At 41.8% G+C, this 18,609-nt stretch overlaps 1 protein-coding gene across 2 annotated transcripts in view; it reads left to right on the top strand.

Annotated features, from left to right (window-relative positions):
- Positions 1 to 18,609, top strand: part of Tnfaip8 (TNF alpha induced protein 8) — a 121,593-nt gene that overhangs the window by 26,543 nt on the left and 76,441 nt on the right. The window lies entirely within an intron of this gene.

Raw genomic sequence — 18,609 nt, forward strand, 5'->3', positions numbered from 1 at the left:
GAGCATAGGTAAGAGTACAGGGTTATGTGCATCAGGACACAGGCCCAGGGCAGGAGGAGCCATGATCTCTAGACAAGAGTTCCGGGGTTTAGACATGCCTGGACCCCACTCTTGCTCCATCTCCATTCCCCACCCCTGCCCTCCAGTTGTATATGCACATTTCTTTATCAGGGAAATATTCTAGAATTTGAACTGTGGTCTCTGTGGCATAACTCTAAAATCATTAGAAGCATTGAAATGTGTGTTTAAAGTGACACATTACTTCATTAAAACAGGGAGGGTGGCCGGGGCATGAGAGGCTGGTTGCTCAGTAGTTCGTAACCCTTGTTGTTTCTTCAGGGACCCAGGTTCAGTTCCCAGTACACATACATAATGGTGGTTCACAAGCATCCCTTAACTCTGGTCCCTAGGGATCAGATGCCTTCCTGGGGCCTCCCTAGGCGCCAGGTGCACACATGTGTACATGCAGGCAAAACACTGGTACACATAAAATTTAATACATTAATCTAAAAAAAATGCTTAAAATGGGTGGGGGGGGGCGTATTAAGAAGCCAAGGAGTAGGGAGGAGGGCGATCTCAGTGAACCGTGAGCAATGCATCGGTTACTGCTGAAGTAGGTGGGGGCTGCAGACAGCGCTTTCTACTCTTCAAACTTTTGTGTATGTTTGAAATTTCACACGCCAAAAATGGTGAGCAATTAATATTTTAAAACAAGATACAAAATGATGGGTTTCCTCGTGACACTTTCATTTAAGTATATTATATTTTACTTTTATTATATTCACCTCCCCACTGCTATTTTTGTCTTACCACCCGTGGCTGGTCCACCCCTCCCTCCCAGATAGTCTCCCCTTTATAGACATATAAATCTAGATTTTGCATGTGAGAGAAAATGTCATATTTGTCTTTCTTAGTCTGATTTATTTTTCATTCCATGGTGATGTCCCATTCATCCTGTTTCTCATGGGCACATAATTTTATTCTTTATGACTGAATATGTGTGTGTTTGTGTACGTGACCATGTATGTACAAGTGTGCATGCTCTCTTGTGTGCACATGCATGGAGAGGTCCGAAGTCAACATAGGGTGTCTGTCTCAAAGTCTTTTCACCTTATTTGAGATAGGGTCTCTTGCTGAATTTGGAGCTCAGCTAGAGTAGCTGGCCAATAGGCCCCAGGAATCCCCTTACCTGTGTGTCCTAGTGCTGGGATCACACACACACGCACTACCATACTCAACTTCTTATGTGGGTGTTGGGAGTCCAAACTCAGGTCTTTATGCTGTGTGCTAGGTGCTTACCCACTGAGCCATTGTCATAGCCCCCCAAAGGTAGATTTTTGTTCCTCTCTTAAGATGAGGAAACTTGAAGCACAGAAGAGCTGTATACCTTGTCTGAGACCAATGATCTAATGGACACAAGCCCTGTGGTCAGCTGACCATATACTGGACTTTGATGCATCCTGCATCCTTGGTTGCCTTGGAACATAATTTCCACCAAAGGCCCATTTTCTACAGACTTCAGTTTAACACTTATGATGTTAAGGGGCCCTTTAAGTGCCCCTCCTCAGCAAAAATGAGGAAGCCATGTTTCCCTGAGGGAACTGCAGGCACAGATACTATAGGGAGTGACAGTTTCTGAGGGACATTACAAGTGGACCCCATGCTTTGATCTGAAGGTAGTGGAGACCGTCATTGCAAATGCAGATTCCCTGCAGTCTTACTTTTCAGCACACATTGGTCATGCATAGTTTGAAGTATGTATGCAGTGGTAAAATCTAGTGTCTTTATCCTCCCTCTCCACTCACCTCAACATAAGCCCTCACTGATCAATACCCAGATTATCATTTTCTTTTCGCTTCTCTCTGTGAGACGTACAGTCCATGTCTTCTTCCTATCAGGAGGAAATGAATGTCTATTCATTTTGCAAAAAAAAAACTAGAGTTTCAGTCACCTTTATGTTGAGTAAACTTTTCTTTCTTCAAAGTCTACACATTTTCTTTATCCATCCATTGACAGTCACTTTTGTTAATTCCATATCTTATCAACTATGAATGGAGCCACCATGAATATGGGAATGGCATGTATTTTCTTGATATGCAAATTTCACTTCTTCTGGCCCTATAACCAGAAGTGTGTTGGCTGAATCTGAATTTGTGGTACATCTGGTTTTAGTTTTCAATGCTTTCTCCGTAGTGGTTCTCGTAATTCACATTCCCACTGACAGCATTTGTGAACAACTTTCTTTCCAAATCTTTATCATTTTTTATTTTAAATAGTAGTCATTCTAATTGGGGTTGCTTTTTCTCAGTGGTTTCATGGAACTTTCTGCACATCTTGATTACCTGTGGATGGACTTGCTGGTCACTGAGTGTTTCAGGCGCTTCAGGCTGAAGACCTGGGTGTCTCTCTCACCTCTGACTCACAGATTCTGTGGTGGACTTTCGTGGAATCTAGTGAGATGAACTCTTTGATGGATCCTGGCTTAGGGTTTCTGAAAAGTCTAAACATGTACGATAAGAACAGTTAAGTTGTCATAATGTGAAAAAAACAGAACTGACCTAAAAGCATTGTTTCATACCCATAATGCACGACAAATGCCACCCTACTTCCTAGGGTAAATATGTGTCCACAAGTCTCCAGTGCCTCCTCTCACCCACTCCAAGGTCTCAATGAACTTTTGGGGGGAGGGATGGGAAAGTCTAGGAACTAGAGAAAGGTGAGATAGATCCTAAAAGTTCTAGTTCGTCTTCAGGAAGGAAGGGGCCACTTAGACTGTTTGAGCATCTTCAAAAAAAGACTTAGACTTTTGAGCATCTTCTGACCAGCTTCAGAAGAATTTTATTGTTTCAGTGTTAAACTTTTATCAAACAAGAGAAAAGATAGATTTATTATCCACTCACAATATATTTGTAATAATAAAACCAATTTTTTTTAGCTTATTAGTGGATTCTTGCCCTGTGCTTTAGGCTTGACGGTCAGCACCCCTGTCGTGTGAAGGTCATTTGGTTCCCAGGTGCAGCTTCTGCAGCTGCTCACTGGTGTTTTGTAAGCTAGAGAGTCCCTGTGCTCTTAGAGACAGCAGTCTCTTCAATGTTACCCTCACACTGCATGACCTAGAGGTGCTCGTGTGTGGAAAGAGAGATTTCCCAAGAGCACTGGATGTGTTTTTGTTTTGCTTTTTTCTGTTTTCTTGTGTTTGCTGCTAGTCTCTGGGTAAAAGTGAAAAGCAGCAGTTATCACTAGGAGGAAGGTAGGGTGGAAAGAACAAAATTTGCATTTGAGAATTAGTTCTGTGAGAGTGTGTGTATGAGTGTGTATACGAGAGTGTGTATGAGTGTGTGTATGAGAGTGTGTGTGAGATGTGTGAGAGTGTGTGTGTATGAGAGAGTGTGTGTGAGAGTGTGTGTGTGTGAGAGAGTGAGTGTGTGAGAGTGTGTGTGAGAGTGTGTGTATGAGAATGTGTGTGTGAGAGTGTGTGTGAGTGTGTGTATGCAAGTGTGTGTGAGAGACAGTGTGTGTATGAGAGTGTGAGTGTGTGTGTATGAGTGTGAGTGTGTGTGTGTGTGTGTGTGTGTGAGAGAGAGAGAGAGAGAGAGAGAGTGAGAGAGAGAGCACAAATGTGAAGCCTGCCTGGAGGTCAGAGGACAGTGCTCAGGTATTCTCTCTTACCACTTTGAAGGATCCAGGGACAGAGCTCAGGCTGTCATGCCAGCCCTCAGAGGCCTTTATCAGCTTTGCCATTGGAGCTGTGGTGGCAGAGGCAGGGGCGTGTGTGGTGTGACATAGTCTTACAATGGGCATTTTCTGAACTCACTCTTGCTGACTGATCATCTTTCCATCAGGGTCAGCAGTTAACTTCCATTCTTTTTTTTTTTTTTTTTTTTTTTTTTTTTTTTTTTTTTTTATTAACTTGAGTATTTCTTATATACATTTCGAGTGTTATTCCCTTTCCCGGTTTCCGGGCAAACATCCCCCTCCCCCCTCCCCTTCCTTATGGGTGTTCCCCTCCCAACCCTCCCCCCATTGCCGCCCTCCCCCCATAGACTAGTTCACTGTGGGTTCAGTCTTAGCAGGACCCAGGGCTTCCCCTTCCACTGGTGCTCTTACTAGGATATTCATTGCTACCTATGGGGTCAGAGTCCAGGGTCAGTCCATGTATAGTCTTTAGGTAGTGGCTTAGTCCCTGGAAGCTCTGGTTGCTTGGCATTGTTGTACTTTTGGGGTCTCGAGCCCCTTCAAGCTCTTCCAGTTCTTTCTCTGATTCCTTCAATAGGGGACCTATTCTCAGTTCAGTGGTTTGCTGCTGGCATTCGCCTCTATATTTGCTGTATTCTGGCTGTGTCTCTCAGGAGCGATCTACATCCGGCTCCTGTCGGTCTGCACTTCTTTGCTTCATCCATCTTGTCTAATTGGGTGGCTGTATATGTATGGGCCACATGTGGGGCAGGCTCTGAATGGGTGTTCCTTCAGTCTCTGTTTTAATCTTTGCCTCTCCCTTCCCTGCCAAGGGTATTCTTTTTCCTCATTTAAAGAAGGAGTGAAGCATTCACATTTTGATCATCCGTCTTGAGTTTCGTTTGTTCTAGGGATCTAGGGTAATTCAAGCATTTGGGCTAATAGCCACTTATCAATGAGTGCATACCATGTATGTCTTTCTGTGATTGGGTTAGCTCACTCAGGATGATATTTTCCAGTTCCAACCATTTGCCTACGAATTTCATAAACTCGTTGTTTTTGATAGCTGAGTAATATTCCATTGTGTAGATGTACCACATTTTCTGTATCCATTCCTCTGTTGAAGGGCATCTGGGTTCTTTCCAGCTTCTGGCTATTATAAATAAGGCTGCGATGAACATAGTGGAGCACGTGTCTCTTTTATATGTTGAGGCATCTTTTGGGTATATGCCCAAGAGAGGTATAGCTGGATCATCAGGCAGTTCAATGTCCAATTTTCTGAGGAACCTCCAGACTGATTTCCAGAATGGTTTTACCAGTCTGCAATCCCACCAACAATGGAGGAGTGTTCCTCTTTCTCCACATCCTCGCCAGCATCTGCTGTCACCTGAGTTTTTGATCTTAGCCAATCGCACTGGTGTGAGGTGAAATCTCAGGGTTGTTTTGATTTGCATTTCCCTTATGACTAAAGATGTTGAACATTTCTTTAGGTGTTTCTCAGCCATTCGGCATTCCTCAGCTGTGAATTCTTTGTTTAGCTCTGAACCCCATTTTTTAATAGGGTTATTTGTTTCCCTGCGGTCTAACTTCTTGAGTTCTTTGTATATTTTGGATATAAGGCTTCTATCTGTTGTAGGATTGGTAAAGATCTTTTCCCAATCTGTTGGTTGCCGTTTTGTCCTAACCACCGTGTCCTTTGCCTTACAGAAGCTTTGCAGTTTTATGAGATCCCATTTGTCGATTCTTGATCTTAGAGCATAAGCCATTGGTGTTTTGTTCAGGAAATTTTTTCCAGTGCCCATGTGTTCCAGATGCTTCCCTAGTTTTTCTTCTATTAGTTTGAGTGTGTCTGGTTTGATGTGGAGGTCCTTGATCCACTTGGACTTAAGCTTTGTACAGGGTGATAAGCATGGATCGATCTGCATTCTTCTACATGTTGCCCTCCAGTTGAACCAGCACCATTTGCTGAAAATACTATCTTTTTTCCATTGGATGGTTTTGGCTCCTTTGTCAAAAATCAAGTGACCATAGGTGTGTGGGTTCATTTCTGGGTCTTCAATTCTATTCCATTGGTCTATCTGTCTGTCTCTGTACCAATACCATGCAGTTTTTATCACTATTGCTCTGTAATACTGCTTGAGTTCAGGGATAGTGATTCCCCCTGAAGTCCTTTTATTGTTGAGGATAGCTTTAGCTATCCTGGGTTTTTTGTTATTCCAGATGAATTTGCAAATTGTTCTGTCTAACTCTTTGAAGAATTGGATTGGTATTTTGATGGGGATTGCATTGAATCTGTAGATTGCTTTTGGTAAAATGGCCATTTTTACCATATTAATCCTGCCAATCCATGAGCATGGGAGATCTTTCCATCTTCTGAGGTCTTCTTCAATTTCTTTCCTCAGTGTCTTGAAGTTCTTATTGTACAGATCTTTTACTTGCTTGGTTAAAGTCACACCGAGGTACTTTATATTATTTGGGTCTATTATGAAGGGTGTCGTTTCCCTAATTTCTTTCTCGGCTTGTTTCTCTTTTGTATAGAGGAAGGCAACTGATTTATTTGAGTTAATTTTATACCCAGCCACTTTGCTGAAGTTGTTTATCAGCTTTAGTAGTTCTCTGGTGGAACTTTTGGGATCACTTAAATATACTATCATGTCATCTGCAAATAGTGATATTTTGACCTCTTCTTTTCCGATCTGTATCCCTTTGATCTCCTTTTGTTGTCTGATTGCTCTGGCTAGAACTTCAAGAACTATATTGAATAAGTAGGGAGAGAGTGGGCAGCCTTGTCTAGTCCCTGATTTTAGTGGGATTGCTTCAAGTTTTTCTCCATTTAGTTTAATGTTAGCAACTGGTTTGCTGTATATGGCTTTTACTATGTTTAGGTATGGGCCTTGAATTCCTATTCTTTCCAGGACTTTTATCATGAAGGGGTGTTGAATTTTGTCAAATGCTTTCTCAGCATCTAATGAAATGATCATGTGGTTCTGTTCTTTCAGTTTGTTTATATAATGGATCACGTTGATGGTTTTCCGTATATTAAACCATCCCTGCATGCCTGGGATGAAGCCTACTTGATCATGGTGGATGATTGTTTTGATGTGCTCTTGAATTCGGTTTGCCAGAATTTTATTGAGTATTTTTGCGTCGATATTCATAAGGGAAATTGGTCTGAAGTTCTCTTTCTTTGTTGTGTCTTTGTGTGGTTTAGGTATAAGAGTAATTGTGGCTTCGTAGAAGGAATTCGGTAGGGCTCCATCTGTTTCAATTTTGTGGAATAGTTTGGATAATATTGGTATGAGGTCTTCTATGAAGGTTTGATAGAATTCTGCACTAAACCCGTCTGGACCTGGGCTCTTTTTGGTTGGGAGACCTTTAATGACTGCTTCTATTTCCTTAGGAGTTATGGGGTTGTTTAACTGGTTTATCTGTTCCTGATTTAACTTCGATACCTGGTATCTGTCTAGGAAATTGTCCATTTCCTGAAGATTTTCAAATTTTGTTGAATATAGGTTTTTATAGTAAGATCTGATGATTTTTTGAATTTCCTCCGAATCTGTAGTTATGTCTCCCTTTTCATTTCTGATTTTGTTAATTTGGACACACTCTCTGTGTCCTCTCGTTAGTCTGGCTAAGGGTTTATCTATCTTGTTGATTTTCTCAAAGAACCAACTTTTGGTTCTGTTGATTCTTTCTATGGTCCTTTTTGTTTCTACTTGGTTGATTTCAGCTCTGAGTTTGATTATTTCCTGCCTTCTACTCCTCCTGGGTGTATTTGCTTCTTTTTGTTCTAGAGCTTTTAGGTGTGCTGTCAAGCTGCTGACATATGCTCTTTCCTGTTTCTTTCTGCAGGCACTCAGCGCTATGAGTTTTCCTCTTAGCACAGCTTTCATTGTGTCCCATAAGTTTGAGTATGTTGTATCTTCATTTTCATTAAATTCTAAAAAGTTTTTAATTTCTTTCTTTATTTCTTCCTTGACCAGGTTATCATTGAGTAGAGCATTGTTCAATTTCCACGTATATGTGGGCATTCTTCCCTTATTGTTATTGAAGACCAGTTTTAGGCCGTGGTGGTCCGATAGCACGCATGGGATTATTTCTATCTTTCTGTACCTGTTGAGGCCCGTTTTTTGACCAATTATATGGTCAATTTTGGAGAAAGTACCATGAGGAGCTGAGAAGAAGGTATATCCTTTTGCTTTAGGATAGAATGTTCTATAAATATCCGTTAAGTCCATTTGGCTCATGACTTCTCTTAGTCTGTCTACATCACTGTTTAATTTCTGTTTCCATGATCTGTCCATTGATGAGAGTGGGGTGTTGAAATCTCCCACTATTATTGTGTGAGGTGCAATGTGTGTTTTGAGCTTTAGTAAGGTTTCTTTTACATATGTAGGTGCCCTTGTATTTGGGGCATAGATATTTAGGATTGAGAGTTCATCTTGGTTGATTTTTCCTTTGATGAATATGAAGTGTCCTTCCTTATCTTTTTTGATGACTTTTAGTTGGAAATTGATTTTATTTGATATTAGAATGGCTACTCCAGCTTGCTTCTTCTGACCATTTGCTTGGAAAGTTGTTTTCCAGCCTTTCACTCTGAGGTAGTGTCTGTCTTTGTCTCTGAGGTGTGTTTCCTGTAGGCAGCAGAATGCAGGGTCCTCGTTGCGTATCCAGTTTGTTAATCTATGTCTTTTTATTGGGGAGTTGAGGCCATTGATATTGAGAGATATTAAGGAATAGTGATTATTGCTTCCCGTTATATTCGTATTTGATGTGAGGTTATGTTTGTGTGCTTTCATTCTCTTTGTTTTGTTGCCAAGACGATTAGTTTCTTGCTTCTTCTAGGGTATAGCTTGCCTCCTTATGTTGGGCTTTACCATTTATTATCCTTTGTAGTGCTGGATTTGTAGAAAGATATTGTGTAAATTTGGTTTTGTCATGGAATATCTTGGTTTCTCCATCAATGTTAATTGAGAGTTTTGCTGGATACAGTAATCTGGGCTGGCATTTGTGTTCTCTTAGGGTCTGTATAACATCAGTCCAGGATCTTCTGGCCTTCATAGTTTCTGGCGAGAAGTCTGGTGTGATTCTGATAGGTCTCCCTTTATATGTTACTTGACCTTTTTCCCTTACTGCTTTTAATATTCTTTCTTTATTTTGTGCGTTTGGTGTTTTGACAATTATGTGACGGGAGGTGTTTCTTTTCTGGTCCAATCTATTTGGAGTTCTGTAGGCTTCCTGTATGTCTATGGGTATCTCTTTTTTTAGGTTAGGGAAGTTTTCTTCTATGATTTTGTTGAAGATATTTACTGGTCCTTTGAGCTGGGAGTCTTCACTCTCTTCTATACCTATTATCCTTAGGTTTGATCTTCTCATTGAGTCCTGGATTTCCTGTATGTTTTGGACCAGTAGCTTTTTCCGCTTTACATTATCTTTGACAGTTGAGTCAATGATTTCTATGGAATCTTCTGCTCCTGAGATTCTCTCTTCCATCTCTTGTATTCTGTTGGTGAAGCTTGTATCTACAGCTCCTTGTCTCTTCTTTTGGTTTTCTATATCCAGGGTTGTTTCCATGTGTTCTTTCTTGATTGCTTCTATTTCCATTTTTAATTCCTTCAACTGTTTGATTGTGTTTTCCTGGAATTCTTTCAGGGATTTTTGCGATTCCTCTCTGTAGGCTTCTACTTGTTTATTAATGTTTTCCTGTGCTTCCCTAAGTGTGTTCAGGTCTTTCCTGAAGTCCTCCAGCATCATGATCAAATATGATTTTGAAACTAGATCTTGCTTTTCTGGTGTGTTTGGATATTCCATGTTTGTTTTGGTGGGAGAATTGGGCTCCGATGATGGCATGTAGTCTTGGTTTCTGTTGCTTGGGTTCCTGCGCTTGCCTCTCGCCATCAGATTATCTCTAGTGTTACTTTGTTCTGCTATTTCTGACAGTGGCTAGACTGTCCTATAAGCCTGTGTGTCAGGAGTGCTGTATACCTGTTTTCCTCTCTTTCAGTCAGTTATGGGGACAGAGTGTTCTGCTTTCGGGCGTGTAGTTTTTCCTCTCTACAGGTCTTCAGCTGTTCCTGTGGGCCTGTGTCTTGAGTTCACCGTTAACTTCCATTCTTAATTAACACTTATGACTTCTGATCTAACCTGCAAAAGCCAACAGAACCCCAAACAGCAGAGCACAGCAGAAAGGCTGGACAGTGCCCCTGGCCTTTCCCCTACTTCTTTCTAATTCCACCTCCGTTTTTTTTTTTTTTTTTTGCTGGTTATGTTTTCACACTGTGACCAAATAAATACCCAAGAGAAACAACCGAAGGAGGAAAGGAGGATGCCTTTTGGCAAAAAGTTTCAGACAAGATCCCAATGCATGTTGCCTCAGTTATGCTGTTCCTGGCTATGTATGATCAGGCAGGGAGCATGTGGAGGAGCCGAGCTGCTAACTTCTGATGGTTGAGAAGCAGAGAGACTGAGATGAAGGATCTGGGGCTGAGTTACTCTCTTCAGAAACACACCTTCAGTGACCTACTTTCCCTACCTGGGTCTCAGCACCTGAAAGCCCTTTCGGCCACAACCTCAACCTCATCAGTGGGTTGATGAAATTAGAACTCGAAAAGCCTATAAGGTAGCCATGGTGCCCTTAATGTGAGCCTTCAGAAGACCATTTTAGATGCAGTGTTGAAGGATGCTTTCCATGTGAGGTTTTCTACTATTGGCTAGACACATAATATTTTCTTCTGTTTGGTAACGCGCGCGCATGGGCACGTTTGTTTTGAACTTTGGCACTACTGATGTGTTCAGTGCACTGTTTTTCCCCCCTAGCTCTTCTGTCTTAGAAAGTCTCCTGTTCTGTGCCCTAGCCCCATCCAGACCAAAACCATACACTAGGAAATGAAGGGAAGCCTGGTTTCCCTGACTGACTCCTTTAGGGGAGCAGCTGTACAGCCAGTGTAAACATTCCATTTCGGTTAGAGATATCTTCTTGGTTTCCCATTACCCACGCCAGTGAGGTCATGCAGAATGTGTTCACGTTAATGAGCGTTGTGTTTTATTTCAAGTGCAAGTTGTCTGGTAGACCGTGCAGTTCTGAAGCTTGGGGAGCAGCTAGTGTTCTCAGCTAACAGCATGTAGTGCAGGAGATACTCATGTACCCCGCTCCCCATCCCTCTCTATCCCAGCTCCATGTCTTCAGTGGAAGCTCTGCTGGGTGCTCTGGGATGAGCTGAGTCAGACGGACTGCTACCTCTGTGCAGCAGTAGAATGTCTTGGTACATTTCAGAGGCCTCCAAGTGTGGGGACCAGACTCTCTCCCCTCATCATATTCACTGGGGAAGTGGAGTGAATCCAAAGCAATGGATAATGGTATAGAGCCAAGGGATGAATGCTTGCTTCAAACCAATAGAACAGAGAGGAAAAGTGAGTTGAGGTCAATGGGAGGTTACTTGCTTTAATGACGGGCAATAACAGTGCCCCCTCAGATTCATGAGGTGGGTCACTCTTCCCATTGCTTCTGTATGAACTTTCTATATGACAGAAACACCCACAGCACCTTTACTTTCTAGGACCTTGCCTCGGAGATTCCCACTATTGTTAGGGGATAAAATGTTTCCTTTAAGTCCGTTTACCAGGTCTGAACTCCAGGGATAAATGTTAAACAACTTTGAGTGGAGATTCTCTCCACCTTTTCTTTTCTCTCTCTGTCTCTCTCAGTCTTCTGAATGTTAATGGAGGGAGAGTCTTTTCCCACCTCCAAGTTTTCCTCCTAGGGCTTGTGGTCTAAGAGGCATATACTATTAATCATCACAAAAGGGTTTCCCTTGCTTTCAGGGTCAAGTTCAAACTCTCTCACCTAGCACATTACGGTTGGCTCACATCCACTTTACCAGCCTAGCTTCCTATTTGAAGCTCTGTCTACTCTGTCTCCTCTGACTGGAACTGTTTCTTCCCTCCATAGACTTTTTAGTGATTCTTTTTTTGTGGGAAGCTTTCCTCCTGCTCGAACTGGCTGCTTCCTTTAGAGCTATGCTTTGAGGTATCCCCAAACATGTCCGCCGTCCTGTGTGCAGGATATGCTCCCTTCTGGATATTTCTAGAGATTTAGTGCTCTACCTACTAATTATTAGTCCATTGGCCTGCCTCCCTCATCCCTGGAGACTGGGTTGTGAGAGCATGAAGAGCTACGCACTCTTCCGAGGGTTTAATTTGTATCAAGTCAATCCTTACAGCAATGCTTTACATTGGATGCTGTTTATTTCTCTATTTTTTTTTTATTTAAAGGTTAATAAGTTGAGTCGTGGCCTACTCTCACAGATTTTGTGCTACTAAGTGGTAGAAACAGGATCTGTCCCAGATGAGTAGATCTCTGTTCGGTGAGCCTATCAAAAAGCTGACTTGATGGAATGAGGGATATGTTGGGCCTGTGGGCCTCCATCGCTGTCAATTTCAATGCACTCTCAAGCTATCTGTCCTGCGTTCATAAGAAAAATCAGTTTTCAACTTCAACAATTTCCTGTGAGTATACCGTACGCATCCTTCTTTCTTAGCTCTCCACTCTTGCTGGCCTCCGTCTCCCCAACTATAAGGAGAGGAATTCTTACTGTCTTGTCTCAGCATTAACTGAGTAGCCTAGATAAAGTGCTTCTGGAGGGGCACAACGCAGGTGGACCGACATCCCTTGGTGACCCATGGGGAAGTCTCAACCTTGAATGTCCTGAAACAGAATCCTCATGTGAGTGTGCCACAGTCCTCATAGCTTGTACCTGCAGAAACCCGGGGTTGCGTGATCTCATTTGTATCCAAGAAGAGAATCATAACCACCTTGTTTTCCTTTCTGGTGACTAGAATTGCATTCTCTTAGACTTGTTTTCTGTTGTCTTCATATCATTCTGGCAGCACGAATTGGTAGCACACAAGCTGGGTGGGTGTGCTGATCCACCTGAAGGAGGATCCCAGGGCGCTTGAGTTCCAGGTCCAGTGAGAGACCCTGCTAAGAGCAGTAGAGGAAGACACCTGCCATCCATACCCTCCATGGAGTTGTATCCCGTGTGAGCACACGTGTGTTTCCCCACAGACGTGAACATGCAGATTATGTGAACATGCAGACCACACACACATACATAAAACCATGCCAAACAAAAAGTAAATAAGAGAATATTTTTTGCAAAGGGCTGCTTAGATGAGATTATCCGAAATATGATATATAATTACATCCTTATCAGTGGGTCAATATAATCTGCCTCTGTCTTGATATAAAGATTAAAAATAAGATAAGATCACGTCCTGTGAGGCCAGGTTAAATCTGTGAAGTTCAAACTGAAAGCACAGAGGAAGAGCCTTTGAAGGGAAAGTCCCCTCTGTGGCTGGCTCTCCAGGGCAAGTGAAAAGTAGGCTTCAGAGTAAAGTGCTTGGTAGGCATATTAGCACTTTTATCTCCTCAAAACAATGACTCCCCCACTCCCAGCCACTGCTTTCCTACTGAATATGTAATGAAAGGTGTATGCTTCCTAGTTCATAAGGAGAAGGTGACAGTTTTAAATTTGGGCTTTTGTGTCTAAACACTTTTAAACAGAAAGGTTTTAATCCCAGAAGATCTAAATCTTTCCTGCCTAGGTGGTGGTTTTCATTTTCATTTTAAAGGTCATTTCAAATAGTTTGTTAAACTTGCCTCAAATCTACTTTTTTTTGTTTTTAGTTTAAGGATTTCATACATGAAACATAATACACTGCCTCATTTCCATCCTTCTCCCTGTCTACTCTTCCTGTATGTCCCCTCAAGCACCCCCTCCTAAAATCTATAACCTCTACTTTTATAGTAATTTTATTATACTCGAGTAATATATATGCGTGTATGTATGAATTGTATGTATGTATGTATGTATGTATGTATGTATGTATGTATGTATATGTTCTACTGTATCAAGTTAGTGTTGCTTTTATTTGCATGTTTGGGGTTGACTCTTAGGATTAGGGTCTTATCTTTGGAAAGCAACAACAATAAAAATAAGAGCAAAACCTGGGGTTCTCCTTCCCTTAGCGGCTGTTGACTGCTCATAGGTCTTTATCTAGCTTTTGGGTCTTGAGAAATTTCTCCCCATCCATGTTGGCATGTCAGCTGGGTGTTTGCAGGTCTTGTACAGACAGACAAGCGTATCGGAGCAACATCCTGTCATGTCCAGAAGAAACTATTACACAGCAGTCATCCAAGTCTTCAGGGTCTTCCAAACCTTATGCTACCTCTTCTGCAATGTTATCTGAGCCGTAGTGTGGGCGGTGTATTATTGTCCTATTAGGGCCTGGCTACTCTAGTCTTGTACTGTTTGCATTGACTAGTGGTAGTTCTCTATCTGCTGCAAAGGAAACTGCTTTGATGAGTTTTGAGAGTTGGACTTATCAATGACATAGGATGAGTATTTACAAGGCAATTGGAAACTGTATTACTTTAGTAATATGGCTGAGTAGGCTCTCTGACTCTATGACCTCTCTAGTCATGAATTTTTGGCTAGATCAGTATCAGGCAGGAATTGCCTCCAGTCGGGTAGGATTTAATTCAGTTACCTTGTTGTTGGTTGCATCCGAGATAAAAACACCACTATTACACGGCTGCAGATTCTTTGTCTAGTGTGGAGTTGGTGTGCTTCTACTGGTCGGAGGGTCACTAACTTTTCTGCTGCACTGTAAGGGCTAGCCTTCACGGGGGAAGGATCTAGGTGATGCCACGGCTGGAATGTTCATAGAAGTTACGTAGTTGCCATCTTGAGGAGCTAGCTGTGCTTAATAGAGCCTTTTCCCAGTTCTGCGTTAGAGTGCTAGAGTGCTGCAGACAAGTGCCCCAGAAGTCTCTGCTCTCTCAGTCAGGAATTAGTGACTCCACCTTTCCTTTAAACTTCACTGTTCATTCTCAATGAAAAAACTTTTTATATGAATAGAACCCTTTTCTACCAAACCACAGGTTACCCAATTCATGCTGTTCTGGAACCTGGAACAAGTTATACTTTGTTTCAGAAGTGATAACTGTTCTAGGAAACACTTAGGACTTTAAGAAAGGATGTAGGGCCAAGTAAATCAAAGCAAAGAGGGCAACATTCTCTACAATTCGAAGTGGCACTCTGCGTATTCAGATATGCATATTTTATACCCACTTTTACAGATATTACTCGCACCACTGAATTCATGGCCTCTGAGACAGGATTAATTACATGATGAGCTGTAGCTTCATATGTGATGAAATGTGAATTCTATAATTGCTAACATATAGAAAATTTACTCTTCTGGGATTCACTTCTTTTTCACATCAAATGTCTTATATATCATTCCATTTAAGGGGGGGGGTTAACTCTTTTTACTTCATGGTGTCTCCTGTTAAAAATCCATATTTAAATATATATCACATAAGCCCACGAATGTACCCATGGTTTATTTAAGAATTTCCCTATTGTTAAACATTCTTAATAATTACAGGTTTTGATATAACAAGTAATGCTGCAGCAAACACTCAGGTTTCTATCATTAGGTATCAGCAGTAAATTCTAGTCGCAGGGTAACTTTGTGGATAAAATTCTAGGTTAAGGGTAGGCATACAATTCTCTTTTGTAAACATCTTCTGGGTTCTATATTTTAAGTACCTTCTGCTGGAGTTCTTAGTAGGAAAAACTTCCTAGTAAAGTACATAGATACATCTAATTGTTCATGTATATCATAATCCTCTAGTTATACACTAGTATTTCAGTTCTTGTATTCATATTTTTATTCATTTTTAAAACATTTTTATATTTGAAATGAAGAATGGATATGTACAGATAGTATTACATCCTTCCTCAAAAACAAACAAACAAAAAAAAAAACCAAACAAACAAAAAACCCTGCTCTGAAATTGTGATCTTACAATTGGTGCCATGTGGGGATCAAGGAACTAGAGTGTGTTTTAGTAAGAATGATTTTATGTAAGATTTATTTGCATAGTACTTTAAGGACAAAAATACGGTTTTAATTTTTTTCCCACTGAAGCGTTCTCAGAAGCGAGGCAGAACTTTGCACATAGCCCTTCTTTATTAGCAGCTCTAGTTTCTCTTGGAGTCTGCACATATGATCTGTATTGAGTTCATTTATGTATGTGCACATGTGTGTGTAGTGCCTGTGTGTGCTTACATGGAGGCCTGAGGTAAATGTTGACTATCTTCTTCTACCACTTTCCACCTTTTATTTGAAAAAAAAACTAATTTATTTACTTATTTATTTCATTGTGTGGGCACGTGAGTGCCGTCTCGTTCTTGTGGAGGTCAGATGACAACATTCGGGAGTCAGTTCTTTCCTAGATCTTTGTTGATCCAGGGTCTATCAAGTTTCTGTTGTTGTGCTGTGTATTCCAGGCCAGTGGGCTAGACACCCTCTAGGAAGTTCTTTTGTCTCGGCCTCCCGTCTCACACAGGAATGGTAGGATTATGGATGAGCATCGACACATTGGCTGTTTAAACATTGTGTCCTGGGATTGGCCTCCTTGTCAGGCCTGTGTCACTAGGGCCTTCACCTGCCACGCCATATCTGTAGTCTCACAATTTTCTCTTAGTTAGAGCATCTCTCACTGAACTGGGAGCTCATCATCTGTTAGAATGTCTGACCAGTAAGACCCAAGGCCCCTCCTGCCACTGCCCGGAAGTCCTGGAATTATGGGTGCGCAACCTTACTTGGTCTTTTGCTTGAACATGGGGCATCCAAATTCTGGTCCTCGTACTTACAGACCAAGGACTTTAACCACACTGAGCCACCCCCTCAGCCCTGTAAACCCCACTAAAAGCAAATGTTCATGCTTGGGGTTGTAGTGTAGTGGTAAAGGTTGCATGTAGCATCTAAGACCCTGTGTTTGATCCCCAACCCTGGAAAAACAAAAAAACAAAGCAAAACAAAAAACAAACTTCCATTGCCACATTTCAAGCAAACAAAACAAAACAAACAAACAAACAAAAAAAAAACCAAGTCACAAACTGTACCTTCAGTAATAAGTCATGTCACTTAGAGTTGCAGAATATATAGATTCCAACCCCTGTAATTTAGAGGCGATGCGACTTCGTATGGCTTGGTACTCGACATTTCACGAATCTTGCCCAACTGTTGATTAACATTACAGTAGTATTGTGAACTGGGTTTTGCAGTTATGAAATGCTAGCTTGGTGAAAACGAGCACATTGCTGCTGACATTTCCACAGTCTCCCATCTGTGAACTGTCCTCTGGGTTCTCAGTGTTGACAGGTTTGGCTTTGCAAGTCAGTTTTTGCCTTTCTGTTTAAATTAAGTTGGAAGTTTGGAGTTCCTGTGTGTTCTTTCCTCACTACTACTTACCTGACTGTGTGGATGGGGCAGGGGACAGCCTGTGCTTCCCTGCCTCACAGGGTCCAGCCTGGGCTTCCCTGTCTCTTCTCTGAAAGGCTGCCTTTGCAGAAAGTGGCCTCGTAAGGTCTTAAGTCATGCAGGCATGCTAAGTGGTCTAGGCTACATACGGCTTTACAATCTCTCTTCAGACTGTTGTTTGGATACAGTGTGGGAAGGTTCAGAACCATTGCTGCTCGGTGCTCCAGGTGACTGGCCCTTTCCTGTTATTTATAGCACCTAGTACAAAGGCAAATGTGGTTCTATGTGGTAAAGCCGTTATACCGTTTCTTACTAACTGCAACTGGTATTAAAGAAGACAGTTGTGCACAGTTTTTGGTTACATTTTTGTGAAAGGCAAAGATCAGGAACCTTTTCTGCAGTTTTCTTCTCTGCTCAAACCACAACTTCCTTCCTTTGTATTAACAGCTCTGCTGCGTGCTCAGTATTCTAATTTCACACCCTGCATGGCAAGTAGCAAGCTCACCCAACCAAGATAAAATGTGACCACTCATGGCTTCGCTGAGTGCCCCTGTCCCCCTGAATAGATAGCCTTGTCACACCTGAGTGGGGTTTTCAAAACATTTTACTTTCAATTTCTTTTAAAGGAGAAAAGACTTTGTGGAGGTGTTTCTCAGGAGATTACAACATTTTCTGGGGGCTGACGGTTAGAGATAAGACGAAATCATGAACAAGGTGAGGGTTAGTAGCCAGAGGCAGTGTACTGCACATTGTCTGAAAGAAGTTCCCTGTTAGCAGGTTTTAAAAGTTTAATTGTGTGTGTGTGTGTGTGTGTGTGTGTGTGTGTGTGTGTGTGTGTGTATGTGTGTGTAGGTAGCACCCACTCTCCCACAGCATATCTGTAGAGGTCCGAAGACAACTTTCTGGGGTTGGTTCTCTTCCTCTATCATGTAGTCTCCAAGAATGGAGCTCATGCTGTTACATTTTCATGACAAGTGCCTTATTTTTGATGAGCCATCTGGTCTACCTTCAGCACTGTTTAAATTGTGTGTCCACAAGATGGCTCTGGGGCTATAATGAAAAGGCAACATTAAAGGAAACAGTGTAAGGGCTAAAGTGGACAGTTCATCTTGTGGTTGAGACTTAAGGGCCAGCCTGTGAGAGGACAGAGGGGCTGGAGCAGCACATGAGGATGAAAATGATCTACATACCCACACCTATAGAACACTGGAGGGAGTGCTCAGCATAGAAACAGTTTGTATAGTATGTGTTTATTTTTCACAGAAGAAAGGAAAAGAAAGCTGTTTTCAGTGGGAAGCTGTAGTTCTGATTAAGAGTAGTGAGATTCTCAGGGACCAGCATGCTGCTGCCAAGGGAGGGTGTGTTGGTTCACTGGGAAGAGTATGGACTTGTAAAGTTAGGGAAATGTGAACATAAAGAGGGCAAGTGAAAGGAGATTGCAGGGCACGGCAGCCTGTTCATTCATGCAGAGAAGGCAAATGTGCTCATTAAAATCCTGTAGACACTCAGTAGGATATAAGACTTTAGAGCAGAAGGTGAAGTTAGCTTACAATAAGACAATAAGCCCCACCTGTTAAAACAGCTATATGCTAATAAATA

Source organism: Rattus norvegicus, chromosome 18, assembly GCF_021556685.1.
Source record: "Rattus norvegicus strain SHRSP/BbbUtx chromosome 18, alternate assembly SHRSP_T2T, whole genome shotgun sequence".
Classification (NCBI taxonomy): domain Eukaryota; kingdom Metazoa; phylum Chordata; class Mammalia; order Rodentia; family Muridae; genus Rattus; species Rattus norvegicus.